Below are 14,425 nucleotides of genomic sequence, written 5' to 3' on the forward strand. Positions count from 1 at the left end.
CTCGCATTTCCATCAACATTTTGCATATTCCAAGTTGTATTCTGAGTTGCGATTGTGAATATTAATTATATCTTATGAGCCTCATCACTCATCATGTGCAAAACCCATAGGCTTGGTACTTATTTCAAACCCATTTCTACAGGCATTTTTAGCTTATTCATAAACCTCTCTCATTTGGCATAAGTATCATCATAAAAACCTGCTTTCTCATTCGTCTGATATGCCTCTTAGTACCCATTCCACCATACAATGTGATTTTTATTTGTATATGCATCTTCTGCCTTATGCTAACTTGATTTTCCTTGCAGGGATTATTTGTCTTCATAGTTAAGGGGTTGTAACTTCTATTTTAAAATTTTGAGATTCTAATAGCTTAACTATAATGAAAACCTTACATTTCCAGTCTTAGATAGAATGAATGAACATGTAAATATCATAAATTGCTTGTTTCATGTTATTTTGCCCTTATTTTCCAAAAATCCACAAACAGGAATACGAATGGCACGTGCATCATTCTAATAAAAGCTGATTAAATCCTAAGTTGATAATTTGCATCAATGGCCATAGTCAAGATGTGAACAAAACTTAGGATTTGCATCTTTTATGGAATAACACTGGATCCACATTTGATCTTTTTCAAAAATCATCATATTTGTCTAAGTATTTTTCCTTTATCAGAATTTAACTTAAAATTAACTCAAAATATATATCAATGGTCATAGTCAGGATATATTGAGAGTTAATTTCATTTCAAAATCTATAAATGCACCAAAATATGTTTTATTCTTTATTTGAATTTAAATATGATTATTATATAATACATTTTATGACCATAGTCAGAGATGTATTATATTTTCAATCTTATTTTAATTCATTTAAAGAATAAAATATGCTTTTCAAAATCCAATTTTTAATTCTTCTAATTCTTTCATCATTTATGATAGAATTGCATCATACTCTCAAAATTCTTTTCATATTATTTCAAAAACCAAAGTGATAATTCTTCAAATATCTTCTTCACTTCTTAAATCAATCTTCAGTTCTTACAAATTCAAATTCTTCTCTCTATTCTCAAACTCTATTTCATTTCAAAAAATCAATTTCAAAGTCCAATTTGACTTTGAGATTTTAAAATTCATTTTTATATTCAAAATTTAATTTCCAATTCAAATCAAATTTCAAAGTTCAAATTAACTTTGAAATTCATTTCCATTTGCAGGATTCAATTTTAAATTCAATTCAATATTCAAAAACAAATTTCAAAGTTCAATTCAACTTTGAAATTTCCAGATTCATCTCCTGATTTCAAAATTCAAGTTTGAAAAATCAAGTTTCATTCTCTATCCTTCTTCCCAAATTTTGAAAAGTGATCTAGGATTTCTCATATCCCATTTCAAGTTCTACCTGGGTTCTCAAAATCTAAATCTCATCTATATTTCCAAAATCCAGATCCATCTTCTAAATACCATACTGGATTCCAGATTTCGGATTCAACTCCATCTTGGATTCCAGACTTCAGATCCAATTCAATTTAAGATTCCGGATTTAGTTCCATCTTGGTTGCTAGATTTCAGATCAAAAATCCATTCCAAATTTCAGATCAAAATTCCATTCTAGATTTCAAATCTAATTTTTTTTCCAAATTCTCATTTTCAAAACCAATTCCAAATCCATTTCTCAAGTCTAAAATCAAATTCAATTCCTGTTTAGGTATTTAATTCAAAATCGATTCTTGAAAATCAATCCAAATTCAAAGTCTATTATGACTTTGAAAATCCATTTCTGTTTTAAAAAAAAATCAATTCTAAACTTTCTTTCTCTTTATTCTTTTTCAAAATTTATTTTCCCAGCTCTGATTATTTCAAGACTTGGAACTTCAAATATCTTTTCAGATCTATCTCAAGTTCTAAGTTAGATTCAACTTTCAAAAACCATTTCTTCACTCTATTATCCAATTCATTTCAGAATCACTTGGAAAATCTCCAATTTTTAAACTATTTTTTTTTCAAAAGCATACATTTCTGCATTTGTATTGCACAAACATGATTTCTTTGTGCATTTAGACTTAGAATAAATTCTTAGATGATATTTTAGCAAAGTAAAAAGGCATAAATTCGATCCTTGGTTCAATTACCCCTTGTAAAGGCACCAGGAACGGTTAAACCTCGTACCGACGAGTGAATCTTGTCTCTCCATTTCCTGCAAATATTTCAAAACAGAGGCAAGCAAATTTTTTTTCAAAATTAAGGTCAAGTGAGACCTTCGTAAAAGAGTTAATCTCTCTCTCTCTCTTCTTTCTTTTCTTTTCTATTCTCTCTTCTTTTATATCTTTCTTTTCCCTTTCAAAAAGGGAAATAGAGGCTAGAAAGGAAAAAGAGGAAGAAAAGAGAGAAGGATACAAGAGAAAAAAATTTGCGATGATCACAGTTTTGGCGACCGTGATGGGACTCATCTTCATCCGGTCAAATTTATGCTTTTTACTTTGCTTTGATATTGTCTAAGTTTTTATTCTACAAATATCAGCTTCATTTCCATGCAAACCTTAGGAGCCTAGACTCTGTCCTAAAGCTGACATGATGCATATAGGATTTAAGTATGGTTTGGTAGGACCATATTAAGGAGATTATTCCATGCTCACTTAGACTTAGGCCTGAAATACAACTCTCCTCAATTCTAGGGATTGAATGCAAACAATGTATGCAAGTGTATGCTTCTCTTCATTTAAATTCTATCTCTTTAGGACTTGCATTAGAGCTTTCTGGTTTTATTGCATGTTGAGCATATTTTTGAAAACATCCCTGCCTATATTGTCCTGGTCTTCATGTTGCTAGGTTGTCTCACTGAACCATAGTTTGGGAGAGAGCCTCACAACTGGACCACTTATTTGGGTTAGCGCCCCCCTACCACGTACCTAAGAGCCATAGTCCGAGGTATATCAGTAGGTGCTCAAGGATGTTGGGAAGCCATTACCTTAGAACCGAAGAATTATTTCTATGTCACGTACTTCGAGCTTCAGCTTGAGTATATCGGCATACCTTGATTGAAATCAAATGATCTGAACCATAGAGTTAGGATTAAGGTCCTACAAGCCATTTCAAAATATTGCATTTAGGGTCAGCCTTTAGGGAGTGCTGTTTGCGCATCCTTGTTTGTGCAACTGTGATTATGAGATGTTTTGTATTCCTCCTATATATATCAAACTTTTTCCAAACCCTGGGTATATTATTCAAAACTCTCCCTTCATTTCAGAAACCCCAGGTGTATATTTTTCCTTTGCCTACATTCTTTTCTCTTTTAGATCAAATTTTCTTCAAAAACCCTGAAGAATTCTTTTAAATTTTCTCAATCTTTCAAATTTTCCAGGATTTATATCTATTCTCCTTTCCTCCAAGAGTCTATCCGTAAGTCCTGCATTCTATCTAATTCTCCTCATTCTTCTTTGCCTCAGTATCATTTCGATGGCGTCCAATTCCCTCGATGTTGTCTTTCTCAGAGATCATGTCTTCTATCGGATAAAGGATGGACTCCTAGATCATCGGGCTATCCAGACTCATTCCTTCTTCCCTCGGTGGTATTATTCTTGGTTCGCCATCTTCTCACGTATGTTCCCAGACTACTTGGATGATTGTGGATTGGAGATTGCGTCAGCAGTGGGTAAGCGAACCATCAACGGAAGTTTGATTCAGGCTATGGCAGAGCGGTGGAATCCACGTACCTGCACATTTTAGTTTCCATGGGGAGAGATGACTCTGCTAATGGACAAATTTAATGATATTATGGGATTGCTCGAACCAGCTGGTCAGCCAGATGATCCTGTCTAGCAGCAGTTCCTAATCAACATCAAAGGGGTAGATGTTTGAGAAGCTTTAGCCAAAGCAACAGGGAGCAGATCTTGGTCTCTCACTAAGATCGGCGGAAGTCAGTTCATCAACCTGTTTGGACTCTATCGCAAGTACGGAGCTTACAAAGAAGTTGACACCTTGTCTCGAGCAGCAAAAGACAAAATTCAACATGCCATGATCCTATGCACAGTGGGATTAGCTTTCTTTCAGGATGGTCAGAATTGCATCGATGTTAGAGTTGCCCAACTCTTTCAAAGATGGGGAAGCAAGCAGACCCGTCAACTTTCAGTTTCCATGGCAGCCTTGGCTTTTCTTTACCGAAGCTTGGCTCGTTTCGCTCTTGAAGAGACCATTCTGGTGGAAGGATGCACCTATGCCCTGCAGTCGTGGTTCTTGCGTCATGTACCATCAAAGGCCAGTTCCTTTCGGTTCAACAGTAAAAAGCTGAAGTCTGTCATCCAGTATCGAGCTTTGATCGAGAGTCTGCATCATGAGAAGATCATTTGGGATTACTTCGATAGGCGAGAATCAGTTCCTTGCTACACTTATGCTCGTAGCAAGTGCTACAGATTGCTTGGCCCTTTTTTCTGTGTCGATTATCAGCCAGAAAGGTGTCTCAGACAATTTTCGCAGCGGCAGGTTCGTGCCAACATTTGCTTCCCGACGAGTAACATGCCAGAATTCAATCTACAGTCAGATCAGTGGTCTAGGGCATACCATGTAACCAAATATATTTGGGATTCTTTCATTTCTCTATCTATATTTCCTGGATCAAATGTATCTACTGAATAGCAAGAGTGGTGGCAAACTGTATGTCCACCTTCTCTTTGTCTCTGAATCTATTATCAATAAAATTTACTTTTTGCTCTATTGAAAAGCTGTTTGGGCCAAATTTTACTCTTTCTTTTATAGCACAAATGGTCACGATTCTGGTGACGACCTCATCCCTGGTAATGGGACATTCCTCGTATTCTTCTTCAAAGTCTTTTATCATGGTTGACGACCTCACCTAGGTAACAAGGCATATTTTTCTGTTATCATGAAAATGGTAACACAATTATCACAAGTCTGGTGATGACCCAATCTCGGGTAATGGGATAACCTTAAAATTTGTCTACCAAACCCTCCATTCTTGCTTTTCTAAAAAAAAATTCAAAAAGAGTTTCCTCCACACTCTAACCATTCCCTTATTCTACAGGAAAAGTTTGGCATCTCAGAATGGTTCAGACTAGAACTGGCAAGCAAACCGTTCAGCAGCACAGTGACAGCGAGATAGAGGAAATGAACTCTCTTAGGTTGTTTAGGGGACATGGCCCAAAAGAAGAAGATGATGTTGACCCTGCCATGTACAAGATATTTCAAAAGATGATGTCAAAGATTATGTCTGAGCAGGCTGGTGCTGGTCCGAAGAAAGCAGCATCTAAAAGCAAAAACAAGAGAAAGCTCATAAAAAAGCATGTCAAGGTCAGTAAATAGAAAGTCCAGCATGACAACACCTCTGAGGACATAAAGTCAGCAGAAGAGGAGTCTGAAGAAGAAGAGTAGTTGATGTATATCCCAAAGCATCTGCGGCAGTCTAAGAGGGTGGTTGAAGAGCCTGTATCGGTGAACAAACCTAAGTATGGGGCCCCCACAGAGGACTCAATCCAAGCACTGACTAAGATAGTCAAGGATTTACAAATCCGAGACAAATGAAAGAAAGTATATACCAGACAAGACTTTTACCTTGGTTTAGATGGAGATAGCAGCCTCAAGAACCTCCCTAGGAAGTTAATTAAGTTTGATGGATCCAGCAATCTCAAGGCCCATCTTTCAATGTTTTTCGCAGAATGTGCCTGGTTCAGTGAAGATAACCATGCTCTCTTCTTGTGTTTTCCCCGAAGTTTGGAAGGCATAGCTGCTAAGTGGTATGCAGAGCATATCAACCCCATTGAGTTGAGAGATTTCGACAAGGTTGTTAACATGTTCATTGAGCGATTTCTGTTCAACACGGAAGCCCTGCCCACACTCAATCATTTATACAACCTCAAGCAGGAAAGCAGATAGAAGGCCAGAGATTTCATTCGCAAGTGCAGAAGTATTTGCAATAAAATGAGGAATCCCATCTCCGAGGAACATGCCCTCCAAATTATCCTCAACAATTTCTCACAACCTTTAAGAAGCTTCATTTCCACATACCCATCCAAATCATTCATTGAGCTGACAGAACGAGCAGAATGACTCGAAATGAGAATGAAAAATGTAGTATATGATGGCATTACTCTGGTCAAGAATGCCTAGGATCAAAAGAAAAAGGCACATTTCACTTACTCAACTAATACCCCTGGCAACAGTCAGGGCAGTGACAGCAAGAATGGCAACAACAGTGGCACAAAATCTGATGAGAACAGGAGAAGAAAAGGAAAGTTCTTCAAGAACAATGACAAGCCTCTCTCAAGCGGTCCACAACAAAAAGGGGATTTTCAAGAAAAACCCAAACACATCAATTGGAGTAGGGATCGCAAATTTACTCCTTTAGATCAGCCTCTGGAAAAAGTCCTGAAATACCTACTATCTCATAGAATGGTTAAACTTCCCAAAATCGAAGATCCTCCAGTGATCATGGGAAGGTTCAAAGAGCAATTTTGCAAATTTCACAGGGCAACGAGGCATGATACAGAGTATTGTTTCGTCCTAAAGCATTTGATTCAAGACTGCATTGATAAGAATATCCTCATAGAAGATGAAGAGGAAGGAAAAATGGAAATATTGTCAGCTCCATTTCTGAATCATTCCACAGCAACCATCTCAGAATGCTCCTCTCTTCCACAAAACCATATATGCCCATGCTCCAGTGAGGATATAAGTCTCCAGCATCAGGTCATGGTTCTGCATCGGGACCAGCCTACACCCAAGAAAATGAACATCATCTCAATCCTGAGTTAGATAAACTCATCAGTTGAGAACAAAAGGGTCTCAGGTTTCCCTAAGAAGTTCATTAAAAAGCAGATCCCTACAGAAGAAGCAGAAACCTCTAAAGCAGCTGAAGAGCGAGCCAATCTGTTGCAGAAGCTAGTCACGACACTCTCCAATATTTCAATCCTGGAGCTGACTCATGATTCCCCAAAATATCAAGAAATGCTAAATGATCTGTTGAGAAAGATCAAGGTGAAGTCAGGCACTACTCCAGAAGATATGGCACAGATTGTAAATCAAGCAATGACCAATGCGCCTATCACCTTTTCAGGTGAGGACTTGCCAAAATCTCATTCTTTTCATAACAATGCATTATATATTGTGGTAAGAACCAGGGGCATGACTGTCCCGCACGTTCTCGTTGATGGAGGCAGCAGCCTCAATATTTGCCCAGATATGACAGCAAAAGCCTTGGGATTAAAAGAAGAAGGATATGTGCCTGATTCGATTACGATCTACGGCTTCAATAACCACAGGCAGACTGCAAAGGGAAAAATCTTTTTAGAAATCTTCATCAATTACTTAGTACATACAGTTTTATTCCATGTCGTCAATGTGCCACCAACCTATAATCTTCTATTGGGGCGAACATGGATCCACAATGCCAATGTTGTTCCGTCAACCCTCCACCAATGCGTAAAATGGTCCAAGGGAGGGATGATCACCACAGTTCTAGGAGAAGATCCCGAAAAGAGGCTGCCACAGCCTATGATCCCCCGTCCAACATTTACAGCGGACATCCACAGCATCCGAGAAAGTGATGAAATCAACCTCAGCGAGAGTTTAGAGATGTTAAAGCTAAAGGATGTCGAGGAAGAAGAAAATATGCCAGCCATGGTCCAATGGCAAGGACCTCATTTCTTCAAGCTAGGATGACATATCAACTACACTTCCTTCAAGGATCATCCCTTATTCCCTCAGTTTTCCAAGGCCAAAAGGGGATTTGATCTGCTGATAAAGCACGAGTACCAACCATTCCGAGGCATGGGAAAGAATGAAGACAGTATAGTGGAGCCGATAATTCCTGCTCGACATTCAGGTAGTTCAGGGTTGGGGTTCACTCGCCAAGCCTCCAGCGAAGGAACCGTATTTGTCAAAAGAAGCAAATAAGGAAAATAATGCCTTAGTTTTCCTGCTTTCTGTTCTTGCTTTTCAGTCAATCTTGTAGGGACAACACAGTCCTAGTCTCTTATATCCTTTGTCAGTCTTATAAATATTTGGTCGTTGTTCTCAACTTTATTAAATCAATGAAAGCTTGATCTTCTCTTCACATTTGGGCATCTATCATTCCTGCTTATATTTTATTTGTACCATTGTTCTTTTATACAAAAGTTCATTTTGGGTTGGTATTTTTCCTTACAAAACCTTCTTGATATTTATAGGGCCGTCAAAACATGGCTTCCAAATCAATAAAAAGGTTTATTATCAATCCTAAATTCTCCCAAAATAGTTCGACGCTGGCAAGAATTCGTAAGATAAAGGCAAGAGCAGGAGTCAGCAAAGCAACAGAGCAGACCGAAGATCTAGCAGAATTTGATTCAATAGTTCAAGAATTTACAGAATTTGCCCATGTTCAAAAACAGGATGAACCATCATCTTTGGTTTAAGATCCAACTGAAGATATCAACATTGGATCAGAAGATGATCCGAAAATCCTTAAAATCGGTTCAGGTCTAAATGCAGATGAGAAAGCAAGACTCATCCAGTTTCTTAAGCAGCATCAAGAAGTATTTGCCTGGACTTATGAGGATATGCCAGGATTGAATCCCAAGTTGGTTGAGCATCGACTCAAGTTGAAACCAGATTTCAGACCAATCAAGCAAAAACAGAGGAAGTTAGACCCTCGAGTTGAGCAGCAAGTTAAGGAAGGGCTTGAAGATTTGTTAAAACCAGGCTTCATCCGAGCCATTGATTACCCAGATTGGTTGGCAAATATCGTAGCAGTTCCTAAAAAGAATGGCAAAGTTCGAATTTGCATTGATTTCAGATATCTCAATAAAGCTACCCCAAAGGATGATTATCCACTTCCCAATATTGATCTTTTGATCGATAGCACGGTGAGCCATGCCATGTTTTCCTTTATGGATGGATATTCAGGATACAATCAGATCAAGTTGGCCGCTCGTGATCAGTCAAAAACTTCCTTTACTACACTGTGGGGAACCTTCTGCTATACAGTCTTGCCGTTCAGACTCAAAAATGTCGAAGCAACTTACCAGAGAGCAATGACCGTTATTTTTCATGATCAGATGCACAAGAATATGAATGCATATGTGGATGACATCTTAGTCAAATCTAAAGAAGAGGAAGATCATCTCGATGCTCTTGGTCAAGTCTTTGAAAGACTCACCCTCTACAAGTTGAGACTTAATCCTCAGAAATGTGTTTTCGGAGTAGAATCCGGCAAATTGCTCGATTTCATTATCAGCAAAAAGGGAATAGATGTGGATCCAGCTAAAGCAAAAGCAATTATTGATATGCCACCCCAAACCAATCTTAAGGAACTGTGAAGCCTTCAGGGACGCATTCAGTCTATTCGCAGGTTCATCTCCAATTTCGCCATGAGATGTGAACCTTTCAATCATTTACTAAGAAAAGGAATAAAAGTTGAATGGGGATCGAAGTGTCAACTCTCGTTTGAGCGCATCAAGCAAAATCTCCTTAACCCACCGGTTTTGAAGCCACTGAAATTGGGAAAGCCTCTCTTATTGTATATCTCCATCAATCAGAATGCCTGTGGTGGATTCCTTCCACAGTATGAAGATGGAAGTTTGATAGATCATGACATCTACTATGTGAGCAAAACTTTCATTGATTATGAAAAGAAGTATTCTCAGATGAAAAAGACTTGTCTATCTCTGGTTTGGATGTGCCAGAAATTGAGACATTACTTGTTGGCATCTGAGGTCAAATTTTTGTCAAGACTTAATCCTCTCAAATACATTTTGGAACAACCATTTCTCACTGGACGGATCGCGAAATGGCAGGTCCTCCTAATGCAATATGACTTAGAATATGTTTCTCAGAAGTCAATTAAAGACCAAGCTATCGCAGATCAGTTGGCAGACTTTTCTCTGATAGAACAAATAAAAGCAGAGGATGATTTTCTTGATGAGCACATCTACAACGTCCAACAACCTCCAGTTTGGAACCTATTCTTCGATGGATCTAAAAATATGTCTGGCATAGGGATTGGAATCTTGTTAATCACTCTAGAAAAAGAAACGATCCCTTATTCTCTCAAGCTTGATTTCCAATGTACTCATAACATGGCCGAGTATGAAGCCCTGATACATGGTCTCAAAGTTCTGCAAAGTTTCAATGTAAAGAGAGTGCATGCCTTTGGCGATTTGTTACTTGTCGTCAATCAAGTTAACGTTGAGTGGCAGGTGAAAGATTCGAAATTAATCCTCTATCAGAAGATCATCCTAACTCTAGTAGACAACTTTGAAGAATTTCAACTCAATCACATCAGGAGGGAGCACAATCAGATAGCCGATGGCTTAGCCCGCCTAGGCTCCATTTTATCCTTTAAGGGTAGTGAATAATGTCGTTCTTTCGAAGTTGGTAGGCTTGAGCAACCTGCTTTCATTTCAACCATGCAAGTAAACCAGGTCAATCAGAAAGAGAAGCCTTGGTACCAAGATATCAAAAATTTCATTGAAACTGGTAAATTTCCACCAGAAATGCCAAAAAAGAGAGCAGTGTGCAATTCAACGCATGTCCACCCGTTATTTCATCCTTGCCAATGTTCTCTACCATCGTGGGTTCAGTTCTGAGTATGCCAGATGCTTAGACAAAGATGAATCTATGAAAATTATTTAAGAGGCACATGAAGGGATTTATGGTGGCCACGTTGGCTATCAAACTCTCGTCAAACAGATCATCCGGGCAGGGTATTACTGGAAAACCATGCAACAAGACTGTCATCGATTTGTGAAGAAGTGTGTTAAGTGTCAAATGCACACATCTTTCATTCATGCACCGGCCGCATATCTACAATCAGTTGTTTCTCCTTGGCCATTTTCTATGTGGGCTTTCGACGTCGTAGGCCCAATTACTCCTTCCGCTTCCAACGGCCACAAGTATTTTCTGGCTGCTACAGAATATTTCACCAAATGGGTTAAAGCTGTCACTCTGTGCACAGTAGAAGGCCGCCATGTGGTTTCTTTCATTCATAAGAATATTCTTTGTCACTTCGGCATACCACATGATATTGTTTCAGACAATGGATGTCATTTCAAGAATGATAGGATGAAAACCTTCTGTTTCAAATTCAGAATTTGCCATCATTTCTCAGCTCCCTACTATCCTCAAGGGAACGGTCAGGCAAAGGCCAGCAATAAGATTTTGATCCGCATTTTGGAAAGGACTGTGAAAACAGGTCGTGATTGGCATGAGAAAAATCATGATGCACTTTGAGCATGCCAAACCACCATTCGGACTCCAACCAATGCCACTCCTTCGGAACTTGTTTATGGGACTGAGGTAGTGTTATCTCTCCATGTCCAAAAGCCTGCTCTCAAATTTGCCTCACTTATAGAATTGTCACTTGATCAATATCAGCAGCAGAGATTGGTGTAGCTTGATCTACTAGATGAAAAGAGGCTCAAGGCAGCCGAGCATGCCCAATCCTATCGGCAGAGAATCGTCCGGCAGTATGCTAAGTCAGTCATTGAAAGAAGATTTCGAGTTAATGATTCGGTACTCAGATCAATAGCTCACATCAAGCATCGCCCGCAGGGCAAGTAGTCACCAAATTGGGAAGGTCCCTACGTGGTCAAGGAAGTGCTTCCTCGTAATACATATCGTTTGATCAATGCAGATGTGGTAGAATTGTCAGATCTTATCAATGCATAGCACTTAAAGAAATTCTATACCTAAAAAGTGTCTATGCTATCTTTTGTATTCTTCCAAGAGTTCTTTCAATATAAATGATCTTCTATTATCCTGACATTCTTCACTGTTATCGTCGCAAAAAATTCCCCCGTCTTCCCTTCCTTGCGGAAGAGAAAGAGGGAAACGCTTTCGCGATTCAAACTTGATCGGATTTTGGAAAATGTTTTGAAATACTCACCTCCGTTTTGAAAATTGCGGGAAAATCCATGGGATGGGGCTCGACCTGTCGGTACGAGGTTCGACCGTTCCTGCCGCCTTTAACAGGGGTAATCGAACCAAGGACCAAAATTATGCTTGACTTAGTAAAATCATTTAAATTATGTTCTATCCTAAATGCACAGAGAATTCAGGCATGTGCTACGAGATTTGGTAAAATATGGGTTGGAAAACAATGATGTATGCTTAGAAAACATTTGGAGTTGAAAAGCATTTCTCAGGAAAATATGGAAATCAATCTCTCGAAAAAAAACTCAGACGAAGAAGGTTTGAAATCTCGAGAAAGTTTATAAAGACTTAGAAAATCTTGAAGAAGTGAGAATCTCGAGAAAATCTTGAGAAAATTTATAAGGACTTAGAAAATCATGAAGAAGTGAGAATCTCAAGAAAACTGAAGGAATTCTTGAGAAAAGATGAATATTTGAAAAGGAAAGTACTTGTTGGGAAAACTCAGACTTTGAGAATTTTCTTAAGAAAAGGATAGAAAATTTATAGGAAAGATTCATTGAAGAAGGAAATTTAGAACTTGGGAAATTGAAATCCTGAAAACATTGTCCTTGAAATCTCTGAAAATCGATTTTTGATTCTTGAGAGATTCCTTTGAAAAGAATCTTAAGGAAATAACTTTTAAGGAAAATCACAGGAAAACATTTGATTTGGGAAATCCAACTCCAAATATCATCATAGTTTCTTGAGAAAATCGATTCCAGGAAGTGAAAATCTTTTGAGAAAATCATGAGAAAAACAAATGATGCAGATGATGTGAATGAATGAATGCACTTTTGAAAAGATTTCTGAAAATTTTATTAGAAAAATATGGATTAAGCCAAAGTAAATCCTTCATACATTCTGACTGTGGCCATGAATATATTCAGGGTTTATTTGAGTTAATTCACAATATTTTGAAAACATTGAAAATATGAGGTGCATTTTCAAGATAGCCTAAGAGTGTAGGCTCAATGTGACTGGTAGAGAGATGATGGATCTGGGTCTCATCCATATTCCGACTAGGGCCGTAAATATGGACTCCACCGAGTTCATCAACTCTCTAAGAGTTGGTGCACGTGCCATTCGTGTTCATCCACGGTGAATTTGGAAAATTGAGATATATGCATCATAGAATCAGGATATTACTGAAATCAAACTATATGAGATGCCGCCTAATCTAAGCAGTAAAAGTAAATCTTATTCCAAGGTTTACATTGGATTGTTACATTGATAACATAAAGTAAAAAAAAAAATGAAATGGAGCCAAGGAATCAGCATCTTCTAGATTTTCCTGCAAAATGAGAGTTAGTACAAGATAACCAAGGGAATGGGTATATATACTATATACAACGAAGATATACATGTAAATGTAGAAATACTTGAATTTATGATGAATGATATATGATAATGAAGATATATTTACAAAAGTAAGATAAAAGAAAAATATATATAATAACCAATACACATGAAAGGATATGTATGTATATATATAAGTATATATATATATGTATATATATACATATATACATATATATATACATATATACGTATACATATAGATAGATATACATATATATTGATATATATACCTATAATAAGAAAATATGCACATTTAAGGGAAATTTTATATAATGGGTAAAATCAGAAAATACAGGTATATACAGTTTCTGTAGGGGATTTCACAAGGCTGTAATTTCCAAATTACAAGGTAATTTTCGATAAAACTGGGTATGGAGCTTCCCTATATATCAATAACAAAGCATACAAAAGATGGTTTATAGATCATGAATGGACATAAAAATATCCATCCGTGAGCATGACCGATTATCAAGACTGCACACCTGCAGAAAATGGATATGTGCAGGAAATGCACTGTGGGAGCATTATGGGCTAAATGAATTACCAGCTGTGAAATGAACCTTTGTAAACTATGTTGATATGATTAACAAACTAGAGGCATTTTATCCAACTGAAAGTTCCAGCACATATGTGTCTTGCTGTAAAAGAAATAACAAGTTCATTTTATAAACATGACTTTCCCTCTATACATTGTTTCTCAACTAAAGCAATGACAACAGAGAGTAATGACAGGGGATGAGGAACGCATGGATGACATGCCTATAAAGGGGAATGATAGGAAAAAGTCACAAAGACAATAGATATATAATAGTAGACCATATACACTGTGTTTTTTTTTTTTTTTTTTAAAAACAACAAATTGAACATGCAGTCTTGTTTGCATGATAGATGACAATTGCTATTCTACACAAAACTTGTAGCAATCAAGTTGTATGAACCCTTTTCAAAAGAAAATGTGAACTTTATGTCACTACTGATAAGTGGTATTTATGCAACAGAGATGGTGAGCCTTTCAAGAATTTCTATTGGCAGCGAACTGCCAGGCTGCTAAGAAAGAAAACTAATCAGTGAAACGGGATTCTAATGCAGAACCAGTGGTCAGCCTTTGATCAACAACTAGTATCCATCATCACAATGAAAAGACAGACACACAGACACAGACATGC

The sequence above is a fragment of the Nuphar pumila genome, chromosome 7, assembly GCF_984573655.1.
Source record: "Nuphar pumila chromosome 7, dmNupPumi1.hap1.1, whole genome shotgun sequence".
NCBI classification, from domain to species: domain Eukaryota; kingdom Viridiplantae; phylum Streptophyta; class Magnoliopsida; order Nymphaeales; family Nymphaeaceae; genus Nuphar; species Nuphar pumila.